The sequence below is a fragment of the Protopterus annectens genome, chromosome 17.part0 (assembly GCF_019279795.1).
Source record: "Protopterus annectens isolate FY-2018-M chromosome 17.part0, PAN1.0, whole genome shotgun sequence".
In the NCBI taxonomy this organism is placed as follows: Eukaryota; Metazoa; Chordata; order Ceratodontiformes; family Protopteridae; genus Protopterus; species Protopterus annectens.
The window spans coordinates 394,091,828-394,108,197 of NC_056751.1; the positions used below are offsets into that span (position 1 = coordinate 394,091,828).

The following is a 16,370-nucleotide window of genomic DNA, read 5'->3' on the forward strand; positions in this document are numbered from 1 at the left end:
TACACATTTGTGTGTGTGTGTGTGTGTGTGTGTGTGTGTGTGCGTGTGTGTGCAGTCCCATTTAGATTGGCAAGATGCACATGGTTGAAAATACTTTCTGCATTACATCAAAGTTTACTTTTTCAGTCTATGCAGTTGCTCAACCATGTGCAGTTCTTTAACTGCATTAGTGTAAGTGAATGTGTCTACTACATTCACTTATATTGCCAGAGGTTTGTGGTACTGTGGATCTTCTATGTGAGATCTCAGACTGTGCAATAAGGAAATTTGCCATTTTCCCCAATGTTGTGCAATCTCAGAGTTGGTATATTTAAAGCAGTGGGGTGCAGGTGGGCTTGACTTGACGTTAGGCATTGCTATCATCAAGTGAATAACTTTATTGCACTCTTTATTTGAAGACTGTCTAGGAATTGTGTTCTGGTGTCATGGCGATATTCTCCCTACATCTTCAGCTAAGAACGTTGCACATCCTAGGGTCCAGAAAATAAGCATCCAACTGCTTTTACCACAGGACTGTATTATACTGTTGCAGTGCTATGTTATCGTTTTTATATTATTTTTGATCAGCAGAATATGTGAAATTCACCTTATGTAGAGTAATGATCTTCAGTGATAATATCTTGCTTTAGTGGTCTCCTTATGAAGCTCTACACTGTCTTCAGAAGCTTTCTTCTAATATTTTTTTGATCTTGTTAGAAAAACTAAATTCTTCAGTGCCACACCACAGGAGGTACAGTGGTGTTGGATTCCTGACTGCTTGAAGGATGATTTGATGACTAAGGATGTCACCTAAGAGAAACATCACAGTGTCTGAGGCTCAGTCTTAAGTGAGGCACCCAGGAAGCCTGAGATTCAAACAGTAGGGACATTGGGGTCTTGATCTTCACTGCCTCCCAAAGGCATTTAATTCTAATGCCAGGTCCAGCTGTAACAAATCAGATGTTTTATCTGACCTGCAGCACAGTGTTGACCAGTCATTTATCACAGACACCTTGTTAGATGAGAGTTTTGGTCCTTATCTTGTGTTGACAGTGCCCCCAGATTAATGTGAAACCCAGGATGGGCAGGATTGAGGGAGGATTGTGATTTGTAGTTGCATATATTGCATCTGAGCAAAGTACAGGTTGAAGCTACCAACTTTGAGTATGATAGTAACAGGAAAAAACTGTAGGTTCCCTCTTTGCATAACATCCTCCAGGAAGTGTATGTCCCCCCAAGAGACATAGATCTACTTGTCAGCTCATGTCTCAAATTGTAAAGCTGCATAATGTTGTCTGATTTCAGTATCTGTCAACAATGAGTCTGTGCCTTTTTTTGACTTCCCCAGCATTATAGGTGTAGGTTTCACTCAGACCATTTCCTTTACAACTCACTATTGACTTGTTTCCAGTGTTGTGCCTCTACCTCTCTTATGATGGTGAAACCCTTCTGTTGTTAGGATCATCATCCTGTTGGGTTTCCAGCTGTTTTAGATGGTTAGATCCCTCAAGCACTGAGCTGATAGAATTCAGCAATGTTCATGCTGTAAATGACTATCAGTTTGCTCCTGCTCTTTGTTAGTTCTTTTTAATGCCTGTAGCAGAGGGAAGAGATCGTCACCTATAATAGGACTGCTAGGGCATCATCTTGTCCTACCTTGTATACACACACTCCACTTCCTTCCTCATTAGCCATGGTGTGATGTTGAGCTCCATCAAATAATGAGAGTCGGGTGGAGGCTTGAGTGCAAATGGAGCACTGTTCTATTTGTCAAACAGAAATCTCTTATAAACAGGCAGTATTCCTGTCTGCAGAGGTCTCTGGTAGCTAAAGCAGAGGATTAAGGCCCTGTGCTATTCTTGAGATGCTCACTGTAGTGTAGAAGGTTCAAGTCCTTCCACCACCATTTGCCTGCTGTGTGACTGAGCAAGTCCCTTAACCATACCATGTTCGTGGATCATTCCTGAAAATGGACACTTTGTCTAGTGGGCTTATCCAATTAATAAATATATAAAATAAATAAATAAAAATATTGTACCAAATTAACCAATCGGGCTCTTTTGGGTAGTTAACGGGCTGAGAAACCTGACCAGTCATGAGCACTTCCATGTAATGAATGTGAATCACCCACATAATCCTTTGTAGCTATCAGCATCACTGACAACAGTGTCTTCTTCTTCCTTATTAAGCTCGGGGAAAGTTCACGCTGTCTGCAAAGAGACTCTGCCTTCCTTATGGTGTGGGTCCCAGATGATGGAATTTTCTTGACTTCAAGCTTTCATCCTATTACTTTCTGCTTGCACCCATGCCCAACACATCTCTTACTTTTCTCAATGGGCTGCATCCAGTGATTTAGCAAACATGTCATCTTTCATGAATCCTGGAATCTTTGCTGTTTAACTGAGGGAGCCCATGGTGACCACTATTCTTAAGAAATCATTTTCTGCTTCTGATAATTGCCAACCTTACCTTCATTTTACTCAAAAGGTTACTAAGATTGTTTATTCACAACATGACCCAGTCTTACAGTGGTACAGAGTTCATGACCCATTCCAGTCCTGTTACTAGAATAGGTTTAGTGCCAGTTCTTTTAGCATAGAGGAATAAAGTCCTGACTGTGACTCAGATGACCCGAGTCATATAGCGGCTCAGGTGCCTGTTGGATCTCATGTGTGGGGAAGAGGAGGGTACTTCTTAGGGTGGGATGCATATATGTCCAGTTGCTACAGAATCCCCAGTGGTGGTCAAAGATCTAGTGGGATTACTGGCTTCAAGGGAGAAGGGCAGTCTTGATGGGTTATGTTATACATGGAAGCAAGTGACACACCCTTACTGATTCCCATTGCATGCCTTACCTGAGATGGTCATGGACATATGTAAAGGAGTTAAGGCCTTGAAGCCACAAACTCCACTGGCCTCAGGTGGGTCATCATGGCACCATGCCCTGATGCTCAGCTCTCACCTCCGGGAGGAAATAAAGGGCTGTATGGGGCAGCATAGAAAGGGGAGCTTGATGGATGCCAAGGCAGGGAGAAAAAATTGCCAAACAAATTTCTGGATTATATTTAGTATGAAACGGTCTTTACCAAAGTCATGAAATCCCAATAACAACAGATCAACATTATTAATATTTCATCCTAATCTTGGATCTCACATTAACAGTTTATATGGTGCATCACAAAATCTTATTGGACTATTTGCAATCAAACTGTGGGGCTTTGTATACTGTTCTAGGTGTTGGGTTGCATCCTACCTCCATGAAATTTCCCACTGGCTTTTTTTGTACCATTAATTCCTTGACCGTTTACCAAACTGCCTGTCGTGTTCCATATGACTCGGTTTTGGGGAACTTGTTATTCTTTGTACATATAGTGCCTCCCGCTGGGGGATCTCATCAGGAGCAGGGATTTCAGTATTGCTGCTATCCTCAGGACAATATACCTTCTACAGATTCTATTGGTAAGGACTTGGACTGCATCCAAAATTCAATGAAATACGGTCATAGACTTGAAATATTTATAAACGTTACAGGGCAGAGTCATTTGATGGAACATAATCCTCTTGCCAAACTCATGGGGTAGGTGCTGCCTCCTGGTGGGCAAAGCAAGTCAGATCTGTGATGAATTTACAGATGCTTATTCAATCATCAAGATTAGTCTTAAAGGAAGCAAATATATTACTCTGTTTTATGTGTAATGAAATATTATTCCTGAGATGGAAAGCAGTGAATAATAAATCTGTCACTCTGACATGTCTTATTTGCTGATGGAGATTCAAGTTTTTAGTTTGAGTCTTTGTGTAGTCTTACTTGTTTTTATGGAGATACGCAGTGTTGAGTCCTTAATAGCACAGAATGCTAGACATAAATTACTGTGCAGGAGTCTATAAGAGACAGAGTATAGGAATAGGCATGTCTTGAGAGCTTTAGGGTCTTTAGTCTGGTGATCTTTTTTAAACACCTTTATTGAATCATCACTTAATGCATAGGCAAACATACATTTATATATAAAAGAAAACAAACTATGTTAACATGTTCAGTTACATATGTTATAATCACATATATTTTATACAATTATCATTCCAACATTACATAAACTGATCATTCCCACCCTCCCTTAATCTCACTTCTCCTCCAAATGTTATTCTGCATGTATTGTTCCCACAATTTCCATTTTTTCTATGTAATTTGTTCTTACCCTTTTCTAAAGAATCCACTTCAAGTTTTTTTTTTCTTTCTTACAATATTCACTACATTAAATACTCTTGGTTTAAACTTTGATTTACAGTTTCTCGTAACTGCTTTTTTGGCAGCAACCAGAATTAAGCTTAACAAGGCCTTACTATGTATAGGCAATTCAGATCCTGTATCCCAACTCAAAAGATCATTTCCTTAGTTACACCTCTTTGCTCACCCAATATATCTGACAAAGCACTCTGTAGGAAATTTTTAGTGTCTGCCAGCTCATTGCACTCACAAAACATATGATGTTCATCGTGTTTCACTGTTGCAGTCATGACTGTAGGGTTCTCCCCTGCCGGCAGGCAGTCCTCAGTCGGCCAGAATCCCAAAGTCTGGGTCCGGCGTCGGCTGTTCAACCATGCTCCCTGACATCATAGCGCGAGGAGTACAAAGCCGACAGCCGACGCCATCTTCTCCAGTCTTTCTTGCTGTGCGGTGATAGCAGTTCGCAAGTGCCGGTCGGCTGACTCCTGACGATTTTTTCTGATAAACTTCAGTCCGAACATTTTCTTTTCCACTCAAAGCTAAGTACCCCGTTGGGGAAACTTTTTTTCTTGCTCCACTCTGACGTCAGAAAAAGTTAATAATTGTATTTCATGTGGGAAGCAAATACCTCATAAGGATTTTCATTCTTACTGTATTCCTTGCTTAGGCCCTGACCACGACGTAGCTAGTTGTCGGTTTTGTGCTAGATTCAATCAACGTACAATTAAGCAAAGGTACGATTTTGCTTTTCATTACTTCGGTAGGCGCTTTAACTACAAAATGTCATCGGATACGGTTCCGGCTACCGGAGTTCACAAACGTCGCAAGGATAAAGACAGGCCTCCGAGGTCCAAATCTGATGATAGCGCACAAGCGGAGCCAGCTTCAGGTTCGGCCGTCAGTGAGGCACTTTTGCAGCCCCTGTCGTCGGCCATTTCAGAACCGACAGCCGAAACGGACTCTCAGAGGAGCCAACCAGGCCTTTAAATATTTCTATTGCAGGACCTTCGGACAATGCTCCTTTGGATGGGTCCGGAGCTGCTGTGCAGGTACCGGCTTCCGAAGGGGTTTTCAGGCCTACTCAGCTTCTAATAAAGGCAAAGCCAAAGACAAAGGCAAAGACTCCTTCTAAATCAAGGACTGCAACACAGGCCTCTTCTGAACCGGCTCCCAAGTCACAGAAACAGTTACTCAAGATGGCGGAGGATTTATTTACTATGATTAGGGGTTCACATCCCCCTCCAGATAAAAGGCCAAGGTAGGATGTTTATTATGATTCCTCTGATCAGGCTTCTGTTTCTTCAGTTTCTTCTGACCAGAAATATTCATTCCCTTCTTATGAGGATTCTGATGCTGAGGAATCCATTCCTTCAGCTTCTCCCCCTGAGGATTTCTCTTTTGGGGAAACTTTGCATGAAATGAGGGAACATTTCCACTGGGAAGGACAGGAGTATTCGGAATCTAAGAAAAGACTGAGGGATTTTCTTCTTCTTCCCCAACATAGACCTCTAGCTATTCCTCCTGTTTTGGATATTGTGGATGATGCCTTTTTGGAGGCTAACTTAACCCCTGACTCTTTTCCTCCTGCTCCTGTTAAGCCTAATAGATATTACAGGGTTCCTGATTCCCACCAGTTTTTATACAAGAACCCTTCTGCTGACCCTGAAACCATTTCTCAGGGTCCTAAGGGAGTTAAGGCCGCTTCTGCCAAAAATCCCATTCCCACTGAAAAGGATTCTAGATCCTTAGAAAGATGGGGCAAAAAAAGTGTACACTTCTGCTACTTTGTCCATTAGGGCTTTAAACTGTCAGTTTCATATGCTGAAATACCAGCAATTTCTCTTGTCTGTTTTAAAACAAAAGCTTACTTCCATTTCTTCCTGTGCAGATGATAAGGAATTACATGACTTATTGCATGCCACTGAACAAGTTGGAAAGCATGGTTTACACTGTGGATTTGATGCCTTGGAGGCTTCCTGTAGGGCTTCTGCCTCCGGCACAGTCATTAGAAGGCATGCATGGCTAAAGGAACAAAATTTGCCTGAACAGGTAAAGGCTAAATTATTGGATGCTCCTGTTCAGCATAATGTTTTGTTTGGATCAAAATCTGAAGAGGTGATTAAAAAGATGGAGGATAAGGTGAAATCCATGCAAACAGTTAAAGATTTCTTACAAGTACAGCCACCTAGATTTAGCAGGAATTGGCCTTCAAAAAATTGGTCCTTTCCCACTTCAGACAGGCCTCAGAGGGGTAGATATAGATGCTCCAGAGGAAGGCCTCAAACACAAGCTTCTTATCGACCAAGACAGTGGACTGCTTCCACCCCTAGGGGAGGAGAGGACAGGTCACAACCTCATAGGAAACAAACTCAATGACTCCCTCTGTTGGGCTACAGGAATTTCTTGCCTGGAAGCCCCTCTCAGAGGAAAACTCTCTTTTATCAAAATTGGACTCGTATAACCCAAGACAAGTGGGTTTTGGATGTAGTTTTAAGAAGTTACAAATTCCATTTTCATACCCTGCCAAGGCCAAGCGGATGGTCAGACCTTCCAAAACATCAATGGACGGAGGCCTTAAACCAGGTGGAAGCTCTTTTGGCTATGAAAGCCATAGAACTGGTTCCACTTTCAGAGATGGGACAAGGTTTTTACTCAAGGCTCTTTCTAGTCCCCAGGAAGCAAAACTCATGGAGACCCATTCTGGATCTGTCGGTCTTGAACACCTTTCTAGAAATTCCAAAATTCAAGATGCTTACTCTACAGCAGCTACTTCCAATGCTGTCCAAAGATGCATGGATGGTAACTTTGGATTTAAAGGAGGCATATTTACACATTCCCATCAGGCAGGAACGCAGAAAATACCTCAGGTTCAAGGCCGGATCGAGGCACTTTCAATTCTCTGTGCTGCCCTTTGGATTGTCTACTGCCCAGGGTCTTCACCAAATGCCTGGCTCCAGTAGTAGCTTACTGCAGACTCAAGGGAATTCAAATTTACCCTTATCTGGACGATTGTCTAATTCAGGCAGACAGCAAGGATGTCTTACTCCAGCATCTAGAATTTATACAGAACCTCCTCAAGTTCCTGGGATTCTCTGTAAACATAAAAAAGTCAAATTTGACACCATCACAACAGATAACTTTTCTGGGTGCTCTTCTAAACACCACAACCCAGATGGCATTTCTGACATCCGAAAAACAATTACAGCTGGCTTCAACTTTCAAAACCTTGGCAACTTTAACTCAACTATCTGCAAGGAGATTCCTGCAGGCTTTGGGTTACATGGCCTCCTGCATCCTTCTCGTACCATATGTAAGACTACACATGAGGAAAATACAGTGGTACCTAAAAAGTGTATGGTCTCAGCATTGCCACAGTTTAGACATACTCATCTCCGTCCTTCCTTGCCTTCAAAAGGAATTTCTTTGGTGGTCCAGGGCATGTGCTCTAAACAAAGGGAAACCCTTCTGTCTGCCTCCTGCCACTCCGATTCTAACCATGGACGCCTCGGATTATGCTTGAGGAGCCCATTTTCAGGGCAACTGTCTGCAGGGCCTTTGGACAAAGGATCAGAAGCACCTGCATATCAATTTAAAGGAAATGTTAGCCGTTCAGAAAGCTCTAATGGCTTTCAGGAATCTTCTACAACCAGGACAACTACTAATACGGACAGACAACACCACAGTTATGTGGTACATAAACAAGCAAGGGGGATCTCATTCCTACCCCCTTTGCAGACTAGCCATGGATCTATGGAACACAGCTCTAGCTTGCAATCTGGATCTTCAAGCTCAGTTTCTACCAGGGAATCAAAACTTCCTGGCAGACAGTCTGAGCAGAAACCTTTTTGGATCCACACGAGTGGATGCTGGACACCAAAATATTCAGGATGATAACAGCAGTTTGGGGATGTCCTCACATAGACCTCTTTGCATCCCATCTCAATCATCAACTACAGAAATATTGCACCAGGACTTTCCACAAAGAAGCTTGGAAAGTGGATGCCCTGTCATTCAGTTGGAGGAACCTCTCGGGATATGCCTTTCCGCCTCTTCCTCTTCTTCCATGGGTCTTATTAAAGATAAAACAGGACAAGCCCAAGATGATAATCTTGCTGGCCCCAAATTGGCCTCGACAGTTTTGGTATCCAACTCTAAAAAACCTATGTCTGGAGCCCCCTTGGGTTTTACCTCAGTCTCTGAACCTTCTGTCCCAACATCAGGGTCAGGTTCTACACTCTCATGTCAGAACTCTCAGCCTGGTGGCCTGGTTAATCCAGGGCCTTTGATTTCTTCTTTCCTACCCAAGCAGGTTATGGATGTCATTTTAGAAGCCAGACGTCCTAGCACTAGAAAATCTTATGCAGGAAAATGGAAAAGATTTTGTTCCTGGATGCAGGCTCAGGATTCTGATCCTCTTCTTCCTAACATTCCTTTAATTTTACTTTACTTAACAGATCTCTTACATAAGGGTCTCTCTTTCTCTTCCATTAAAATACATGCCTCTGCTATCTCTGCTCATTATAATACAGACCCTCCCATCTTTTCCCACCAGCTCATGAGACAGTTTCTCAGAGGAGCTAAGAACTTAAGACCTCCTAGATCTCCTCCCATTCCTGCTTGGGATCTCAACTATGTTTTGGAAAAACTAACCTTGCCTCCTTTTGAGCCTGCTGCCTCTTCTGACATCAAGTTTTTATCTTGGAAGACAGCTATCCTGTTAGCCCTAACCTCTGCCAGGAGAATTTCAGAGTTACAAGCTCTTATGGCTGTGGAACCTTATATTATTTTTCATCAAGACAGGGTATCTTTGAGGACTAATCCTACCTTCATGCCTAAGGTGGTTTCCAAAGTGGCTTTAAATCAGACTATCCACTTGCCAACCTTTTTCCCCACTCCTCAAAATAAAGGGGAAAGGATCTTACATTCCTTGGATGTACACAGACAACTACGTTTTTACCTGGACAGAACCAAGGACATCAGAAAATCAGAACAATTGTTTGTTTCTTATGCTTCAAGTTCCCAAGGTAAAGCCATTTCAAAACAGACCATTTCTAAATGGATTGCTCATGGAATCAGATTTTGTTATTCACACCATGGAAAGCAAATCCCAGGGAGTATACGGACTCTTTCCACCAGAGCTGCTGCCACTTCTGCGGCCTTCCTCCGGGGAGTTCCTACCAAAGACAATTTGGAAGCTGCAACTTGGAGTTCAGTGCATACTTTTTATAAGCACTACAATCTACCTCTCTACTCTAAGTCTAGGGCAGGCTTTGCCTCTGCAGTCTTGCAGGGCCTTTTAGCTGCCCCTTCTTCTTTATGACCACCTCCCTTTCTTTCAGCTTTGGGATTCTACCCTACAGTCATGACTGCAACAGTGAAACACGATGAACATAGTACAGTTGTGTACACCTACCATAAATGTAGATGTTCGAGTGTCTTCACTGTTGCAGTCTGGGTCCCCTCCCTCCTGTCCCCTCTTATTTTTACTTTTGTGTAGTTCCTTTTTTCACCATTCTTCTGAGGTGTATTTGCAAAGGATATGGGACCTTTTTCATTTTGGGACTCCTGACATCTGGGGCAAGAAAAACTGGAGAAGATGGCGTCGGCTGTCGGCTTTGTACTCCTGGCACTCTGACGTCAGGGAGCATGGTTGAACAGCCGACGCTGGACCCAGACTTTGGGATTCTGGCCAACCAAGGACTGCCTGCCGGCAGGGGAGAACCCTACAGTCATGACTGCAACAGTGAAGACACTCTAACATCTACATTTATGGTAGGTGTACACAACTGTACTTTCCCATTTACCTCCTTTTTTTTCTCCAACATTTGCCATCTATCTGAGGAAAAGTTCTTTGTGGTCTGCTTAAGGTATAAAAATACCTATGTAAACACTTCCAAGCAAAACTAATAGTCTGTTGATATTTTTAGTTACAAATCTCTGAGGTCCTTCTAGCTGCGTGTTAGATAGGTATGAACTAAAAGGAGTATTATACTGTATAATTTATCTGATGGGGGCAGTGGACAGAGGAATGAGCACTTCTTTTGATCTGAATGAGATACCTTTTGTGGATGGGGGGTGCAGTGCACAGAGGAATGAAAAAAATTTTTGACCTGAATGAGATACCTTTAGTTATTAGACGGACTGCATAGAATAATTATTTGCCTTCTGCTGCTACATTGTGGTCAAAGAATAAATAGGGAGTCCCCTATGAAAGTGCTAAGATGTCTTGCAACCACATCGGTCTGGAGTGGGATACTATCTATACTGTAAACTACTGTTAAAATTTGTTTACAAAAGGTGGCAATGCTGTAGTTCTTTGCATTTAATTTAAACATGTTTCTAATACACAGCTGATGTTATAGTTCATCCCTTGCTGTCATAACATGGAATCGGATATTAAGTGAATAATACCCAGTTGCAGTCACTGGCAAATTTATTTAGCCATGTCTTGGCTTAGTGACTTGAAGGTCTGAACAGAAGGGGTCCCAATACTAAACCCTCTGGAATGCTACTGTCACATGTTTGCTTTCTGAGGTGGCTGTGATTATGGTCTATGAAGTGTTACATTAACTACATGGTTCTATTTGTCAGCCAGTTTGCTATCCATCTAACAACATAAGGGTCGACATTTGGTTTTAAGCATATTCACAAATCCAGTATAGGGGATACTGTCAATCCTTTACCAAATCTAGTTACACTGTATGAACTGCATGGCCAATATCTGCAGCATCAGTGAATGTCTCAAAGAAGTTTACTAAATTAGGTAGACATGATCTCCCTTTAAAAAAATCTATACTGCTATGGGTCTATAGAACATTTTTTTTTTTTTTTTTTTTTTTTTTTACATTTCAGAGCTTAAGAAGCCAGATATTATATAGTCATACCTTTCAACCTCTTAGGGCAAGAAATCTGGACAAAGCCATAAATAATGGGGGACAAAGGCCCCAAAATAGGGACAATTTTTAAATATTGCTCTTACAAATTAGAAAGTTGTTGGAATAAGAGATTTTTACATTAACATTAACCTTCTGAAGGTTATGAAGTCTGAAACTCGTCTATCATTTTTTGTCTTCAGTCCTCAATGATCTGCCAGTGATTTGCCAGAAAACCAAAATTTTATGAGGATCATACCAAAAATATGAGGCAAAAATCTGGAAATTCTATAAAAATCTGGACAGTTGAAAAGTATTAATATGGTCAATGTATTTGCAGATTAGGCTGACAGGTCTATAGTTGTATAGGTCTAGCTTATGTTCTCACCTTTATTTACAGTGGTGATAAACTGGACTTCGTTATTAAGGTGATAATTCCTGGTGGTGTTATTGATGGCAGCTGTATACTGAAGGACCAGGTATCTTGCTTCCATTTCAGGGAAGCTGCATGCATCAAGCATTTACTCTTTCCTCAAGACCATTCTACGGTAGTGCATTCCTTGGTCTCATTTTGTGTGAGCTGGTGTGACTTGATGTACCTCAGGCTTCGAAATAGCGAACAAGACCAGGCATAGTTAGTGTGAAACTGTAACCATTTGAAATGTTGGGACCGGCTTGAGAGAGACCGAATGGCTGAAAAAGCAGACTTACATATACTAAGTCTGAAATGGCCATTTCCCAGAATATTCCCTTTTCTCTAAGGTATGGAAATCTTGGAGTTGTTATACAAGTTTGGGGAGTGGGGAGGATTTCCCCCTTTCAAAAAATGTTTAAAAAAAAAGAGCCATGTTCAAGATTCATTCTTGTCCTGAATTTTTAACCTTTTTTTCACTCTGTCAGCACTTGGCATTACAAATGCCGACATTTCAATAGGGAGCTGTGAAATTGCACTGCCCATTGACATAGATGTACTTCAAGATGCTAACATATTATGCCATTCCTCTGAGTCCTGCACTGGTTACCTTTCAAATCGCACATTATCTTTGAAGTTCTTGTTTTAGTCTGTTTAGACCTGAATGATACGGTTGCCCTTTCTCTTAAAGAGCTCCTGGTTCCATATAACCTGTCCAGATACATATGTTCATCCTCCATGGCTTTGTTAGAGGATCCCAGAACGTGACTCAAAGCATCAGGGATAAATTTCTGTTACTAAGCAGGAATCCTGTAGAATTTTCTTCCCATTTGGTGAGAGAGTCCCTCATACTAGACAAATTTAAGAGGTCCCTAAATTCCTGTCTTTTTAAGCTTACCTGAGACACCAGTTAAGTATTTCCAACCTTTTAGCCATACGTTTTTATAACCTCAACACTGATGTTTTTTTATTGCACTTGATGGACCATAAAAACCTGAATCTGACTTTAAATTATAAAATTGTTTCCATCAGTGACATGATTGTGTAATTTTTGTTTTTATTTGACCTGGGTCATGGCTGAAAACTGTCTTGGGACCTGCTCATCTGTTTGGTTAACACACACAAACTAGAAAAATAGTGTATTTTCCTTTGTATAGTAAACAGTTGCACTATATTGAAACTGATGTTCTGCCATGTGTTTTTATATCTATACTATGCAGGCTTGGTATTTAATAGATAGATGCTTGTTTTTTTTATTAATTACATTTTCATCCTGGCTTCGACTGAAAAATGTCCTTGGATCCTGTAAACCCCTTTACAAAATGTAATAAACATTAGACATCCCTACTATACATTATATTATTTCTTTTAATATTTTTTCTTTGGCTTGATTTAGCTAAAAAGCGTGATGCTCCATTCCACTAACCAGTTTAAGAATAAATAGAGTGATTTAGGTTTTTCTTTTCCTTTTCATGGTCTTATTGTGTCTTTATAAATGTCACCCATTTGCTTGTGCTCTACTTGATCCTGTGATTTTATAGCCTCTGATTAGTATGTGTGCTCTGCGAATCGGTGCAGATTGCAATCCCCTGTGCTAATTAGAATACTTATTAACATACCTGCACAAAATGTATGGAGAGAAGTAATTAACATATCTTTTGATAGTTTCGCTATTGCCTGGATGCTTCCTGAATGAGATTTGCTCATCTTAGCAATTAAGAAACAAATAAGTTGCTAGGTAAAGAGCAATGTACCTAATATTATGTACAATGGTGATAGTAGCTTGGGAATATTATTTTGTGGTAAACAGCTGGAAAGAGTGAATTAAACCCTTTCTCTGTTCAGAAACACATTTTGCCTTGAAATAGGACACACATTTATATAAAATTAAAAAAAAACATGTTCATCTCAAAGTGAACGGAGTGTTAAAATTCAGCACAGCACAAGGCAGTACATATGAATGTCAGAAGCACTACAATCAAGTCTGATATTTCAGAAAAAAATACAAATTTTTCTCATTTTTTTCCATGCAGCTAGAAGGGTAATTGATAGGGAAAGTGTTTTAGCATACACACTTCATCAGGTGCTTCCTATGTTTCAAACATACTTTGTTTTTTTTTTTTTTTACTTTTTATGTGACTTTTGTTGTGCAGTCTTTGTTTTGCAAATACAGTAACGTTCTCTCTTTACATTGGTGCTTACACTTTCATCCACCCTTCATTCTTTTCTGAAATGTCTGCACTCTGATATCCCCTTTTGCATATAGGCTCTGTCTAGCTGTTAAGCCGTGTTTACATAATAAGATAAACAATAAATAAATATATACATCTAAAATGTAGTTTTATGACATTGTGGGAGATATGTAAATTGCCCCGAAACATGACAATATTTCTGTATAGTAACTCAAAATGCCCAATGATACAAGGATCTTTACAATGAAATTCAAAAAGGAATTTCCAGATGTGAAAATTAATTTGTCTTAATACTGCTCATTTGAATATTTCAAGTGATAACTGGCTTTTGCTTTGAAACATTTGACTTAAAAAAGTAAAGCTCTAATTACCCTAGGGGTAATAGTATAATTAAGGTTCCAAGTTGTTAATGACCTGCTTTCTGTAGCCAACTGTACAGGGTTCAATTCTTTCCACCTTCATTTGCTTACTGCGCAAGTCACTTTAACAATTAGTGCTCTCAGGTGACCCCTGAAAAGGGACACTTGCATATCCAGTGGCTTTACCTGGTTAACAAATATATAAATGTCCCTGAGCAGATGCACAGATGACCCAAACAGAAAGATGTTAGCTGACATGCTTGGGGGCTTTGAGATTCATACTTTCTAGAATAAATACTTGACACTTTACTAACATGTGATGTGATAAATCTATATTTCTTTTGCAAAGTGTGTTTCCTTTTGATCCTAGTGCTGCCAGTGACTGGAATATATGAATTATTTGTATGTGTGTGTGTGTGGGGGGGGGGGTCTCCTGAAACAATACCACTGACAAATGAGCTCATCTGGTACTCTGAACTGCTAGGCTTTTTCTACTTGTATGACATTTTTCCCTAAATGTGTCTTTATGTTCTTAATAAAGTCACATATATCGAAGTGAATGTACAATATTAAAATATTAAATTACTGAACCGAGTCAATGCAAAAATCTGACCATTAACTCTATAGGGTATAGTGTTCATGACCTAATTGTTATGTAAATAAGAGCAGCCTCGTCTTTCTGTTACTAAGCAGTGATTTTTGAAGAGAAATGTTTTGTTGTCATGCTCGTATGTTAAGAAGTAAGGGACTGTTTCACATGGTGCTCTTATTACAAGTACCACTTAACTGCTAGCTGTTGCACTTAGAAGCTTTGACCAGTATACCTGACCACAGCTGTGGGCTTCAGTTTTGTATCGCTTGCTACTTTAATATGCTGAAAGGTATGTATGCAGCCTTCTGTCAATAAAGTGTTTTACTTCTATGCAAGACAGCACTTTTCAGGCTAGAAAATGTGCAGTTAAGCCATACTGAATAAGAAATTTGAGAGGACTGTTTCATTTAAGAAAAGGGTATAGTGGTATATTTGGATAAATCTAGTCCATTGCAAAGTTTGTAGACAAGACCAATAGTATTCATAACAAGGTCAAACAACATTCCTCAGTAATTACTGGTAAAGTCCCTTATTGTGGCAAACATTTATTTCTCATTCCAGAAATGTTAATGTAAGTATGCTTTACTACATTTATGATATACATTATGCATCATAATAATACATTTGTACATCAGGTACAGACAAAGGTCAGCTTCAGTTCTAGCATAACACTGCATACAAAAATAATGCTATAGCATTTTTTTGTTACAACAGATTCAGAGAAAACTCAAGACGAACTGAATGAGGAAAAAGAACGTCTTATAAAGATACTACAGATTGTGGAAAAGCGAGACAAATTGGTCTCCGTACTTGAACAGCAGAGACTGAAGGAAAACCAGGAGGATAGAGACTTCAAAGAGTTTGTCTTATCTACAGGTTACCAGTTTAAGAATAACTGAATATTTGTTTTGAATTCAGAATCATACAACTTCAGACGATACGGGGGTGTTATATGCCTCTCACACTTGTACTGTGGAAAACAAATGTACTTTTTTAAGAGACCATAATGAATTCCGAAATTGTGCTCAAAACAATGATGTAAATGAACTCTGAACTAAGCTGCTACTAAATAACATATGCAAAAGAAACTTGTTCATTTTTTAAGGAAAAAATATCCAATCATAGTTATGAAAGGTATTAAATGCTGGACAGTTTAAACACTACTTGAAATTTGTAGGCTATGAAATATTTGTAGTTATTCACAAAAAGGAAATAAGGTACAGAAAGTATGGTTATAACTCAATAGTGAAAATGTGGTTGTATAGTTAAATAACATGGTAATATGGTGAATAAATAGTTGTATGCATATATATTGTGATTAAATGAATGCTGCTAAATATTCTGCTGTTTTAATAACAGCTGTATACTTGATCTGGATGTAAATTTCTTGTCAAGAAAATTCTGGTAAGACTATATTTTAAAGGGAAACACATGAAAGGCCGCACCATTTTACAAAATCTGGCAGAGGATGTCATGCTGCATTCTGCATAAGGGACAAACTAAAACAAATATTTCTCAGGCAAATGTATATTTATTAGGCTGATGAAAAGATGACAATAGGAATTCTTTAAACCTGTAAGCAAACTCTTCATTTTTTCATATGGTATGATGTGACCCATGACAGTAATTCAGAGTCTGTGAGTGATTTTGATCAGAAGAATGAAAAAAAAAATCAGTACGTTTTAAAGGGTCAGAGCTTTCCTGGATTAGTTCCTATGGTGAATATTCTTGTCCATGTT

At 39.8% G+C, this 16,370-nt stretch overlaps 1 long non-coding RNA gene across 1 annotated transcript in view; it reads left to right on the forward strand.

The window, feature by feature from the left end:
* Positions 1-15,943, forward strand: part of LOC122791335 — a 186,733-nt gene extending 170,790 nt beyond the window's left edge. Inside the window, exon 3 of the long non-coding RNA XR_006363138.1 lies at positions 15,346-15,943. This is a non-coding gene — a long non-coding RNA (uncharacterized LOC122791335). The remainder of the gene's footprint in view (positions 1-15,345) is intronic.
* Positions 15,944-16,370: the final 427 nt, after the last annotated feature.